Below are 14,527 nucleotides of genomic sequence, written 5' to 3' on the forward strand. Positions count from 1 at the left end.
ACAAGATCGTTAACCTAAAGGTTTCAAAACAACACTTACATGTAACGACTAACGATGACTTAACGACTCAGTTAAAATGTATATACATGTAGTGTTTTAATATGTATTTATACACTTTTGAAAGACTTCAATACACTTATCAAAATACTTCTACTTAACAAAAATGCTTACAATTACATCCTCGTTCAGTTTCATCAACAATTCTACTCGTATGCACCCGTATTCGTACTCGTACAATACACAGCTTTTAGATGTATGTACTATTGGTATATACACTCCAATGATCAGCTCTTAGCAGCCCATGTGAGTCACCTAACACATGTGGGAACCATCATTTGGCAACTAGCATGAAATATCTCATAAAATTACAAAAATATGAGTAATCATTCATGACTTATTTACATGAAAACAAAATTACATATCCTTTATATCTAATCCATACACCAAAGACCAAAAACACCTACAAACACTTTCATTCTTCAATTTTCTTCATCTAATTGATCTCTCTCAAGTTCTATCTTCAAGTTCTAAGTGTTCTTCATAAATTCCAAAAGTTCTAGTTTCATAAAATCAAGAATACTTTCAAGTTTGCTAGCTCACTTCCAATCTTGTAAGGTGATCATCCAACCTAAAGAAATCTTTGTTTCTTACAGTAGGTTATCATTCTAATACAAGGTAATAATCATATTCAAACTTTGGTTCAATTTCTATAACTATAACAATCTTATTTCAAGTGATGATCTTACTTGAACTTGTTTTCGTGTCATGATTCTGCTTCAAGAACTTCGAGCCATCCAAGGATCCATTGAAGCTAGATCCATTTTTCTCTTTCCAGTAGGTTTATCCAAGGAACTTAAGGTAGTAATGATGTTCATAACATCATTCGATTCATACATATAAAGCTATCTTATTCGAAGGTTTAAACTTGTAATCACTAGAACATAGTTTAGTTAATTCTAAACTTGTTCGCAAACAAAAGTTAATCCTTCTAACTTGACTTTTAAAATCAACTAAACACATGTTCTATATCTATATGATATGCTAACTTAATGATTTAAAACCTGGAAACACGAAAAACACCGTAAAACCGGATTTACGCCGTCGTAGTAACACCGCGGGCTGTTTTGGGTAAGTTAATTAAAAACTATGATAAACTTTGATTTAAAAGTTGTTATTCTGAGAAAATGATTTTTATTATGAACATGAAACTATATCCAAAAATTATGGTTAAACTCAAAGTGGAAGTATGTTTTCTAAAATGGTCATCTAGACGTCGTTCTTTCGACTGAAATGACTACCTTTACAAAAACGACTTGTAACTTATTTTTCTGACTATAAACCTATACTTTTTCTGTTTAGATTCATAAAATAGAGTTCAATATGAAACCATAGCAATTTGATTCACTCAAAACGGATTTAAAATGAAGAAGTTATGGGTAAAACAAGATTGGATAATTTTTCTCATTTTAGCTACGTGAAAATTGGTAACAAATCTATTCCAACCATAACTTAATCAACTTGTATTGTATATTATGTAATCTTGAGATACCATAGACACGTGTACAATGTTTCGACCTATCATGTCGACACATCTATATATATTTCGGAACAACCATAGACACTCTATATGTGAATGTTGGAGTTAGCTATACAGGGTTGAGGTTGATTCCAAAATATATATAGTTTGAGTTGTGATCAATACTGAGATACGTATATACTGGGTCGTGGATTGATTCAAGATAATATTTATCGATTTATTTCTGTACATCTAACTGTGGACAACTAGTTGTAGGTTACTAACGAGGACAGCTGACTTAATAAACTTAAAACATCAAAATATGTTAAAAGTGTTGTAAATATATTTTGAACATACTTTGATATATATGTATATATTGTTATAGGTTCGTGAATCAACCAGTGGCCAAGTCTTACTTCCCGACGAAGTAAAAATCTGTGAAAGTGAGTTATAGTCCCACTTTTAAAATCTAATATTTTTGGGATGAGAATACATGCAGGTTTTATAAATGATTTACAAAATAGACACAAGTACGTGAAACTACATTCTATGGTTGAATTATCGAAATCGAATATGCCCCTTTTTATTAAGTCTGGTAATCTAAGAATTAGGGAACAGACACCCTAATTGACGCGAATCCTAAAGATAGATCTATTGGGCCAAACAAACCCCATCCAAAGTACCGGATGCTTTAGTACTTCGAAATTTATATCATATCCGAAGGGTGTCCCGGAATGATGGGGATATTCTTAAATATGCGTCTTGTTAATGTCGGTTACCAGGTGTTCACCATATGAGTGATTTTTATCTCTATGTATGGGATGTGTATTGAAATATGAAATCTTGTGGTCTATTATTATGATTTGATATATATAGGCTAAACCTATAACTCACCAACATTTTTGTTGACGTTTTAAGCATGTTTATTCTCAGGTGATTATTAAGAGCTTCCGCTGTCGCATACTTAAATAAGGACGAGATTTGGAGTCCATGCTTGTATGATATTGTGTAAAAACTGCATTCAAGAAACTTATTTTGTTGTAACATATTTGTATTGTAAACCATTATGTAATGGTCGTGTGTAAACAGGATATTTTAGATTATCATTATTTGATAATCTACGTAAAGCTTTTTAAACCTTTATTGATGAAATAAAGTTTATGGTTTGTTTTAAAATGAATGCAGTCTTTGAAAAACGTCTCATATAGAGGTCAAAACCTCACAACGAAATCAATTAATATGGAACGTTTTTAATCAATAAGAACGGGATATTTCAATTAGCACCTGAAACACCTGCATGGTTAATCACATAATCATCAAAATGTTTAGGAAGAGATACCGATCGGCCAAACCGACGTAGTCCTCCCGTTTTAGTGGTGTTATCTGTATTAGTTTGTAAAGGATCCACAATAACTGTTTGTATAGGTTCCTCATGATGAATTGGTTCCTCCAACACAGTTCTATCTGGTTCCTCTTCTACCAAGTCCTCGTATACTGCATCCAAATACACTTCCTCCCCCTCAGACTGTAAGGTCAATTCCTCTAATGCCGGAACTGAATCGCCAGAGTCCGAGTCATCATCATTAGTCCCTGTTACTGGTGCTATAATATCAGTTGCTTTAGGCACTTGAGATTGCACACTCACATCAGACATACGATCTACAGAGAGACGCATGTTATACATCATTTGTGCGGCTATCTCTTCATCATCAGAGTCATCCTCAGGAAGATTGAATGAATCAAATAACTTATCATAATCAAACTGCCACGTGTACCCTTTACCGGATGGGATTGCTGCATATCTTTAAATATCAATTTCAGTACATTCTTTAACACACCGTGATTCCAAATTATAAACTCGTTTGCACGCATTTCCATAACACAAGAACCTACCTGTAACAGCCTTTGGATTGAATTTCCCACCTGTATCTCTAATCATTATAGTACAAAGAGAACCAAACGGTTCGAGATGTTTAATGTGAGGTTTTCTTTTCAATAGCAGCTCATAACATGTCTTGCCATGACGTTTCACAACAAGCACTCTATTCATCGTATAACACACATTCAAAACTGCCTCACTCCAAAAGGTAACTAGTAATTCTGAGTCAGCCAGCATGGTCCTAGCAGTCTCAATTAGAGTACGATTCTTTCTTTCAGTGACAACATTCATCTGCGGAGTGTAAGGTGAAATGAATTGTTGTTGAATTCCTCTTTCATTACAATACTCTTCCATCTTCTCATTTTTAAACTCTGTTCCATTATCTGTTCAGATCCTACGTACCCGCAATTTATACAACGTTTCAAGCCTCGTGATCAGCAACTTGATTTGTTTAAAAGTATCAGCTTTACTTTTCAGCATCACAACCCACATAAATCGTGAGTATTCATCAGTAACCACTAAGCAATAGGAGTGTCCAGTAATACTCTTCTTGTTAACAGGACCATATAGGTCCATATGAAGCATCTCAAGAGAAGTATCAATGGAGTGATGTTTCTTTGCCTTATGTGGTTTCTTAGCTTACTTCCCCTTCTTACACGGTACACAACCATCGGGAGCCTGAAACCCTTTTACATTTACCCCTTCTACCAAACGATTGTGAACTAAATGGTTCATTTTCTATAAACTCAAATGACCCATCCTTTTATGCCATAACATAGACTCATGTTCAGAAGCTTTGGACACAAAAGCCGACATATCCAGAATGTACAAGTCTTGACATCTCGGTGCCGTCATAAGAATCATATCATCTGGAACTTTATAATCATTTCTCATGATATAACACTGCTGTTCATCAAATAAAACTTCGTGCCTCTTATCACACACTTGAGAAACAGACAGCAGATTGTTTGACATTTCCTTTACATAGCTCACTTTGTCAAAACTGACCGAAGAATTTGAAATCATTCCTTGAGCTGTTATAAACCTTCCTTGATCACCAGTAAAAGAAACAGGTCCACCCTTAATAGATTTAACATCATTCAACAGAGACATGTTTCCTGTCATGTGCCTGGATGCCCCACTATTAACAATCCAAGTGTTTTTGTTTGGACTGTAGGCGACCTGCACAAGTAATAAGAAAAATGATTAGTTTGAGGGGGATACCTGATGGTTGAGCTGAGAGGTATAAAATACTATTAAATTTTAGAATGAAATACTATTAAATATGATACAATTTTACACAAGATATTTATTTATTTATAGAATGGATATACTTAAACCTTGCTACAACACTTATAGGCAGTGTACCTAATCGTAAAGTAGTGTAGTTTTTAGTAAGTCCGGTTCGTTCCACAGGGAAATCTTTAAACAAAGCTTAACGCTATATTAGTTTACTTTTATAAAAATACAAATATATATATAAGTAATATTATTATTATAAAGGGGGGGTTTTTACCGTTTAATGACCGGTTTGTCGATTTTAAAACTTTAGTCGCAGTTAAAACCAAATGTAAAATAATAAAAATAAATACAAGACTTAAATTAAAGCGTAAAGTAAATAACGATAATGAAATTGCGAATAATAAAAGTGCGATAAAATAAACTTGCGATAATTAAAAAGTACGATAATTAAAAGTGCAATTAAATATAATAACAATAAATAAAAGTGCTATAATTATAAATGCAATTAAATATAAAATAAAGGAAATTAAATATGAAATAAAAGAATTATGCTTATTTAAACTTCCGTAATCATGATGTTTGACGTGTTGATTTTAGTTTTATGCCCATGGGTTAATTGTCCTTTGTCCTGGATTATTTAATATGTCCGTCTGGTTTTTGTCCATAACAGTCCATCAGTCATAAATATAAAGTGCGAGTGTCCTCGTCAAATTATTCTTATACCCGAAGTTAAATATTCTAACTAATTGGGGACTTAAACTGTAATAAGATTTTAATACTTTGTTTAATAATTACACCAGGATGTCGACTGAGTGTAACCCAAGGTTTTAATATTTTGTTATCAATTATACCAAGTGTCCTTGTACATAATTTCACCCCTGTTTTAATTATTCTAGTGGCTATTAATCCATTCCCGTGTCCGGTTAAATGAACGATTATTCGTACATATAAATACCCCGCTCATCGTGTCCGATCGAGTGTATATGGTAATTTATAGGAACGCCCAATTGTAAATCTTTATATTAACATTAACAAACTATCATTTAGTTAAACAAATATAAAGCCCATTAATAGCCCATAGTCTAATTTCCACAAGTGTCGTTCTTTTGTCCAAACCCCAATTATGGTACAAAGTCCAATTACCCAATTTTAGTGATTAGCCCAACATCATGATTACTTCGTTTTAAATAAGCATAATAATAACTTAGCTACGAGACATTAATGTAAAAAGGTTGAACATAACTTACAATGATTAAAAATAGCGTAGCGTTACACGGACAGAATTTTGACTTACACCCTTACAATATTCGCTAACATACCCTTATTATTAGAATTATAATTAAAATTAAAATTAAAATTAAAATATAAATTATAAATATAAATATTACGTATGAATGGAGAGAAGAGAAAGATAGATTTTGTGGTGCACCAAAGCTCGATTTTTATAGGCATGTGGGCTGGAACTGGGGCTCGTGCGATCGCATGGATTTATGCCTTCCAGGCCATGCGATCGCATGGCCAGCTGGGGAGGCTCATATTTGGTTGTTTTCTTCTGCCGACGGTTTTATAAATAAATATAATATATTAAATAATTATAAGAATTATTTAAATATTATATTATATTTATGTGCATAGTTGACTTGTAATTTTTAGTCCGTTGCGTCGAGCGTTGAGAGTTGACTCTGGTCCCGGTTCCGGATTTTCGAACGTCCTTGCGTACAATTTAATATCTTGTACTTTGCGTTTTGAATCTTGTACTCTTGTAATTTCGAGACGTTTCTTATCAATAATTGGAACCTCTTGGATTGTAATTTGTACTTTTGAGCTTTTTGGTCGTTTGCGTCTTCAATTCGTCGAATCTGTCTTTTGTCTTCACCTTTTATTATTTAAACGAATATCACTTGTAAATAGAACAATTGCAACTAAAAGCTTGTCTTTCTTGAGGAATAATGCTATGAAATATATGTTCGTTTTTAGCATTATCAAATATTCTCACACTTGAGCGTTGCTTGTCCTCAAGCAATATCGTCTTGAAATACTAGAATCACTTCTTTATTCTTCACACTTTGTACATCAGTGATTTTTATATGGCGGTATAAATAATGGTAGTAACGATGTGGTTTACAGTCCCATATGACTATATAAAAATTTAGATCCATTAAGGAAATTGGATCTTTATAAAAACATTTGATCTTTTGAAAATTAAATCTAGTTTTTACCCTAGATAAGTTTTCCGGATTAACCCTTCACCGGTGTTTGCAAAATATTTTTGTGGGTTTGGTGGGTTTCAGATTTGAAAATTTTAGCTCAAAACTTGCGGTTTTGTGTCACCCACTTGCTAACCTTGTATTTGAAAAGCAACACGTCCAGTTTACTTGTCCCGTATATTACCTTTCGATAAACTACCGTCCGGTTGTAAAGGAAAGCGTTGAACAAGCAACTGTTAAGGCAATGTCCCCTGACATGCTTTTAATTATGGCCTATAACGTGTTGGACGCAATTACTATCCTTGATAGCAGCAATAGTAAAGCTCACCCTTATGATTTTTCGGTCTGGCACAAGGTCCTGTCTTTGACCATGCTATGCAACCACCGTTCTTACGGTTGACACCCGATTTGGTTCAGGTGACCTAATGAATTCCAGGTGAATTCCTAGGATTTTACGTTCAATGGTAATGAACGCATTGAAAATAGGGTTTTCAGAAAACAAATCGGTTTGTAATTTTGATCAAAATATTTTCTCGTTCAAGCTCGAGTTTAGATATCATTGAATTCCATGAGTTTGAATTCTCAATCTTTAAGGTCAATCTCTAGGATTGAGTAATATCAGGCTTAAAAGCTGATTTTTAATCTTTAAGGAGATTATCCTTTCTGGGGATCTGATTCATTAGTCTTATCCAGCTAATTTGCACGGTGCCCCCCATTTTACGAGATAAATCCTTCTCATGGTTAGGATAAATCTGACCACTTGGCGACCCTGTTTAATGCTGAGGTCCGTGGATTTCCTGCTGATTTTAGTGATGACTTTTCTAGATTTTTCGTCATCCTACAGCTGGTCTGGACGACAACTTCTTGACCTAAATCAAGAAGCGCGTGTCTTTTTCGGAAGACTTTACTTCCTTTTAATGATGGAATTGATTCATCGTGTAGATCCATCTCTTCTTTTCTTTCATTGGGTAAAACAGTTTAGTTTAGTCCAAAGCAAAAGTAGTTTCAGTTATTTGTTACAGAAATATGTGACATATGTTTAAGATAATTTGGTAATTTTCCCACACTTGGCTTTTATTTTCCTTTTTATCGTCCTCTATTCCATTTTAAATGAATTTTAACATTTTGGTTTGTTTCTTAATTTATGTCCTTTCTGAGGTAACAATAATTTCGGTGTTAACACTTAGTTTTATCGTTCATAAATATGTATAAACATGATTTTGAGTTCATTTAATTGAAAATTTTGAAAAATTTTACTAGAATTGGGTAGTCAGTATATAAGACTAGGGCTGTTCTTTATTATCAGAGAGCACTAGATTCTAATACAACTACTGCTTTACTAGTATTTTTAATGGTAACCAAGTGTTTAAGATAAAAATTTTAAAATCCGAAAGAATTTAACCCCTTCCCACACTTAAGATCTTGCAATGCCCTCATTTGCAAGAAATCAGTAACAATTTAAATTATTGAGGGTGATTTGTGCGAAAATGATTAAATTTTACCAAAGTTTCCAAATATATTGGCGTTTGTTTGCTGAATGATAAATGGTGCACATCATTTGTTCATTCCGTTTGTTGTTACATCACATTTATTTGTCATCTTGTCGTCAAAATTAGTAGCTTTTGCTGAACTTAATGCCAGTCTTTGAAAATGCGCTGTTTTATCCTGTTTTGTACAATCGACAATATACATACATACAAATATAATCATGCATGGCAATTTGAAATGGGACTTAATATCCCACTTTCAAATTCTAAATATGAAATATTAGTACACAATAATAATAAAATAATAAAAATTACACATATATATCCAATAACATAAGTTTAAACATGAAAAAGTCAAAAGATAAAAACATAAAAATCATAAAAATAACCAAATGGAACTAAATCAGTCTGGGTAGGGGTTCCAGTTCATCTCATCGGGTGGGTTCCATTGTTGGTTATAGGTGTTCTGATAGGCTTGGTCATAGTCATACCGGTTAAAGGGTGGTCAGATATCGGGGCTATGTGGCGGAAAATGAGCAGGTCGAGTAGGTACATAGTTATTTGGTACCTGATATGATAGCTGGCTCATGATTTGGTGCTGATGAACTAACCAGCTATCGTGTTGGCGTCGCCTATAATCCTCGTATACTCGCTCGGAGTTCCACTGCTCATACATACTATGTCTGGCCACGTTCGTCATTGCTTCCTCATCTATACGAACGTGGACGTCAAGAATAGCATCTCGAAAGACATCCCTAATGTCTTCCGCCTCCTCCATTTCCTCGTCTGAGCCTCTCTCTACCTGAGGATGAGATCCCTCATAGGGTACTGCCTGGTTACGTCTACTTTTCAATACCTTAGCACCCACATAAACTTTCAATCCTAAGGGCTCAACCTGTTCTCTACAAATCTGTAATGGACCCCCTTAGTTCCTATCAACACCTAAATACTCTCCAATGAGAGTAACAAAAATACCTCCTCCTATTATACTCCCGTCCTGCATTCCCTCTACCATTTTAGATAAATAAAAACCAACACAGTAAGGGATATTGACAAAGCTTCTAGGATCCCGAATACACTTTAGGTAGAATAAATCATATAAGGTAATTTTTTCTTTATTATGACCTCTTTGTGTAATCGAGTTAGCCAAAAATCTATGAATAATACGAAGCTCGGCTCTGTCAATATGTGTATAGGAGTGTCCTCCTGCTCGTGTAAAAACATCAAAATGTGACATACGCCTCCAAATGGTGTCAGCGTCAAAGTTACTATCTACCCGTTCACCATAATGAATCAAGTTTGTACAATCGGGTAATAGCAACTCACCAGGAGTATATATCTGTAAGGCCCTGGCCATGTCCAGCATGGACATTCTGTACATCCTACCGCCAAGGATAAACCTAAGAAATCTTCTATCATCTATTCTAACTATATTTGTATCAAGTGATACAGTACTTATCAACTCAACACACCATTCCTTATATACAGGTCTACGAATGGTGAAAAGATGTTCCCAATCTGTAAAAGAAGAACTGCCATACCTTTGAACTAAATGCTGTCTAACACGGTCAGCTAGATGGACCGTTTCCAAAGGGGCCCAATCAATTACCCTTGGCACCTCTACATTTTTTGTTACCAATTTGAATTTGTTCCTTTGATATGTCTTGTAATCTCTCCATCTTCTATCAAATCTCAGATTAGGATGTAGAGTGTGCTCAGGAATCATTGGGAATTCTACTTAAGGCCTCATTGGGAATACTATGAATTCATCAACAAACTGTACCGGATCATAATAAGGTATGTGCTGATCAGGCTGTTGTTGTTCCTGTTGTGGTTCTTGTTCGTGTTGCATTTCTGGTTCTGGTGCTGGTGCTGATCGTCTAGATGATGATGCTCCTGAACCTCCAGTATCGGCTTTCTGCAAAACACATTAAACACAAAATTTGTGCATCCAAATATGCATTAGTGTTAGCAAAATAACAACTTAAAACAATCACTATAACATGTTAAATCAAAATTAAACTTATACACATTTTCACAATTTTTCACAATTCTACACTTTTCAAATAAGCACATATGAAAATGTATACAAAATTCATAAGCATTTAACTCAAATAACATGTCAAAATATTCATTACTAATAATTAAACAAGTCTCAAATGGCAAATATATCAAATTAATCAAGTTCATGAATTTTGGACTTAAAAAGTCCACTTTAATCTCCAAAAATCATGTTTAGGATCATTGTTTGGATCATTTAACGATCTAAACATGTTACACTACTCAATTTAGCAATAATTCATGACAAAAATCGGCCATAACCTGTTTATATCAAAAAGCCCTAAATTTCTCAAGAACACAAACCCTAGATTTCTAAAAATTTTGAAGTTTTTGGCTTCAAATCACGTTAAATAGCATCAATCTAGGTTATATATGCATAAATTACTAACAATTTAACACTAATTACACTAGAAATTAACAAAATTGCATTAGGTAAAAAATTGGTAATTATCACAAAAACTAGGAATTTATAGAGTTTGGGGGTGTAATTTTTACCAATTTGCTGAAGAATGAGAATCTAGGCATGATTAGAGCAAGAAAAATGACGAATTACGGTGAATTTTGGCGAAATTTGGTGAAGATTTGAGAGTTTTTTCGGGTGTATGTGTGTGTTTTGTGGGAAGAACAGACCCGCTGGACTTCTTGTATATGGCCTGGATTTCAGCTCCATACGATCGCATGGAGTTGAAGTGTAAAACCCATGCGATCGCATGGGGGTCCGGGTACAGTGTTTTCAGCCCTTTTTTTTTTTTTATAAAACCTTATACTTTATAAAACTTATAATTAATTAAATTTTAAAAATTTTGTTTTCCTTTAGGAGCGAGGGCGTTTCGGATCGTTGTCCTAGTCTGTCCCTCGACAAAATTTTAAAATTTGTCAAATCAAAGCGCGGTTTTTTAAAAGTAAAGATTTTTGGGTTTTTTAAATGTTTTTGGCATACTTTAATTCAATAAGATTAAAAATAATGATAATAAAAGTTCTCGTCCCTCCCTCGGGTAAAGCAATTTCGGTTTAAAGACCTAGTCTTCAACTTACGACGAATTTTAAAAATCATATTTTTAACTTAATGAGATAAAGTAAATTTTTGTTTTTAAATTCACACAACTTAAATATAAAATTCAAAATTAATATTAAAAATTCACACCAATCTTAAAATTTGAAATGCATAAAATTAAAAATTCATATTTTAAAAATTAAAAATTCACACCAAACTTAATTTAAAAATTCATATTATAAATTCTCATCAAACTTATATTAATTTTTCAAGTATTTACAATTTTAAATATATTGTTTTTACAAAGTTTACAATATTAATTTAAGATTTAAATATTAATTTTAGAAACATGGTAAAAATAAAATTAAAAATCTTTTTCGCTTTTTATCCCACTTTAATCAATCAAATATTATCAAAAATATACGCCCCTCTTTTCGGTAAAGTAATTTCGGTTCCAAGACCTAATTTAACTCATGACAAATTTTTGAAATATTTTGGGTTGATTGATTAAAGATATTTATACCTTAAGAATAAACGTTAAATTTCGCAGTGATGTAATAAATTTTTGAATGATATCAATAATTTCGGTCGCCAAACCTAATTTTATTCAATACCAATTTAATACTTTATAGCGAACAAATTAGCGTTTATTATCAAAAGGTTAAAAATAAAAAAAATAAAAACTGTACAAACATACCTGTGAAATAGATTTCTTAGTTATATGATCTATCCCATTCATAAGATAGTCGGTTTAATTGGTTTTCCATAGCTACATAGGCGTAACCTCGAGCATTCAGTGTCTTTTCTTCTAAACATATGAACGGTCCGTCTCTGCATAAAGTAACAAATTCGGTGTTTGAATAGGTTTGATTATTTGAACATTTACCTCCATGTGACCATTTTCCGCATTTGTGACATCTTTCTAGGTGTCGTGCTCTTCTTTTTGCTGCGGATTTTGATTTTCCTTTACCAAATTGTAACTTATTATCTTCGCATCTGGATTCTTTTCTAACTCCGTCCATTCTTTCTCTGATTACTGATACTATTTCACTCGAAAGTGTGTCATTATTATGTTTAGTGATCAAAACGTGTAGCATTAGACCATGGTTTAGTTCACAGGCAGTCTTCATTTTGTAAAAACCTAAAAAAAATAAAAATTCAGAATGGGGGGAGAAGACTAGTTCTTTAGGGTCTGCTAGGGAAAGACCATTCAGGTTCCATTTTTGAGAACTACACGAAAACAGACAATCTAACTCTAACAGAAATACATATTATCTTTTAAAGACTTGATTCTCCCCACACTTAGTTAGCTGTGGTGTCGAAATTGTGATTAACTTCGTTGTCGACTTCCATCGGACTATCTATATAATGTTTAACTCTGTGACCATTAACTTTAAATTCAATCCCATTTGAATTTATTAATTCTATCGTTCCGTATGGGAAAATTCTTTTGACTATGAATGGTCCAGACCATCTTGATTTCAATTTTCCAGGAAATAGCTTGAATCGCGAATTGAAAAGAAAAACTCTGTCTCCTTCTTTAAATTCTTTTGAACTTCTGATTCTTTTATCATGCCATTTCTTCATTCTTTCTTTATAGATTAACGAATTTTCGTATGCTTCATGTCTTAATTCTTCTAATTCGTTTAGTTGACTTAATCGTAGACGTCCGGCTTCATGTAAATCAAGATTACATGTCTTCAAAGCCCAAAATGCTTTGTGTTCAATTTCTACTGGAAGATGACATGCTTTTCCATAAACAAGTCTAAAAGGTGTGGTTCCAATTGGAGTTTTGTAGGCTGTTCTAAAAGCCCAGAGTGCATCCTCCAATTTAATGGACCATTCCTTCGGATTTGATCCTACGGTTTTCTCTAGAATACGTTTTAAAGCTCGGTTGGTATTTTCAACTTGTCCACTTGTTTGTGGATGATATGCGGTGGAGATTTTATGAGTTACTCCATATCTTTTAAGTACTTTCTCAAGTTGATTATTACAGAAATGAGTTCCCCGATCACTTATTAAAGCTTTCGGTGTTCCAAACCTTGCAAAAAGACGTTTTAAAAAGTTGACTACAACTCGTGCATCGTTAGTTGGGAGAGCTTGTGCTTCCGCCCATTTAGATACATAATCAATGGCTACGAGTATATATAGATTATTATGAGATTTTGAAAATGGACCTATAAAGTCAATACCCCAAATGTCAAATACTTCACATACTTGGATGACATTTTGTGGCATTTCATCACGTTGACTTATTTTTCATGCCCTTTGACATGCATCACAGGATTTGCAAAGAAGGTGTGCGTCTTTGTAAATTGTAGGCCAATAGAATCCAGCATCATAAACTTTTCTTGCTGTTAGTTGAGGCCCATAATGCCCTCCTGTTGGTCCTGTGTGACAATGGTTTAATATTTTACTAGCTTCATTTCCAAATACACATCGGCGTATTATTCCATCGGGACAACTTTTAAACAAATGTGGATCTTCCCAGAAATAGTGTTTTATATCACTGAAGAATTTCTTTCGTTTTTGGTACGATAATCCTTTTTCAAGGAATCCACAAACTAAGTAGTTTGCATAGTCTGCAAACCATGGGATTTATTTATAATCTATCTTCAATAGATATTCATCAGGAAAGTTGTCTTGTATGGCCGATTCATTTAGAACTTCTAATTCGGGATTTTCAAGACGAGAAAGATGATCAGCGGCGAGATTTTCTGCTCCTCTTTTATCTCGGATTTCAATATCAAACTCTTGTAAGAGTAAGATCCAACGGATTAATCTTGGTTTAGCATCTTGTTTTGAAAATAGGTATCTAAGAGCAGAATGGTCGGTATAGACCACCGTTTTTGCTAGAACGAGATATGATCGAAATTTGTCAAAAGCAAAGACAATAGCAAGGAGTTCTTTTTCAGTAGTTGTATAGTTCGTTTGTGCTCCTTGTAACGTCTTACTAGCATAATATATAGGTTGAAATCGTTTTTCAATCCTTTGTCCTAAAACGGCTCCCATTGCAAAATCACTTGCATCGCACATTAGTTCAAATGGTAGATTCCAATTTGGTGTTATCATGATCGGTGCATTAGTGAGTTTCTCTTTAAGAATATTAAAAGATTTGATACACTCATCTGAAAAGATGAA

The sequence above is a fragment of the Rutidosis leptorrhynchoides genome, chromosome 4, assembly GCF_046630445.1.
Source record: "Rutidosis leptorrhynchoides isolate AG116_Rl617_1_P2 chromosome 4, CSIRO_AGI_Rlap_v1, whole genome shotgun sequence".
Classification (NCBI taxonomy): domain Eukaryota; kingdom Viridiplantae; phylum Streptophyta; class Magnoliopsida; order Asterales; family Asteraceae; genus Rutidosis; species Rutidosis leptorrhynchoides.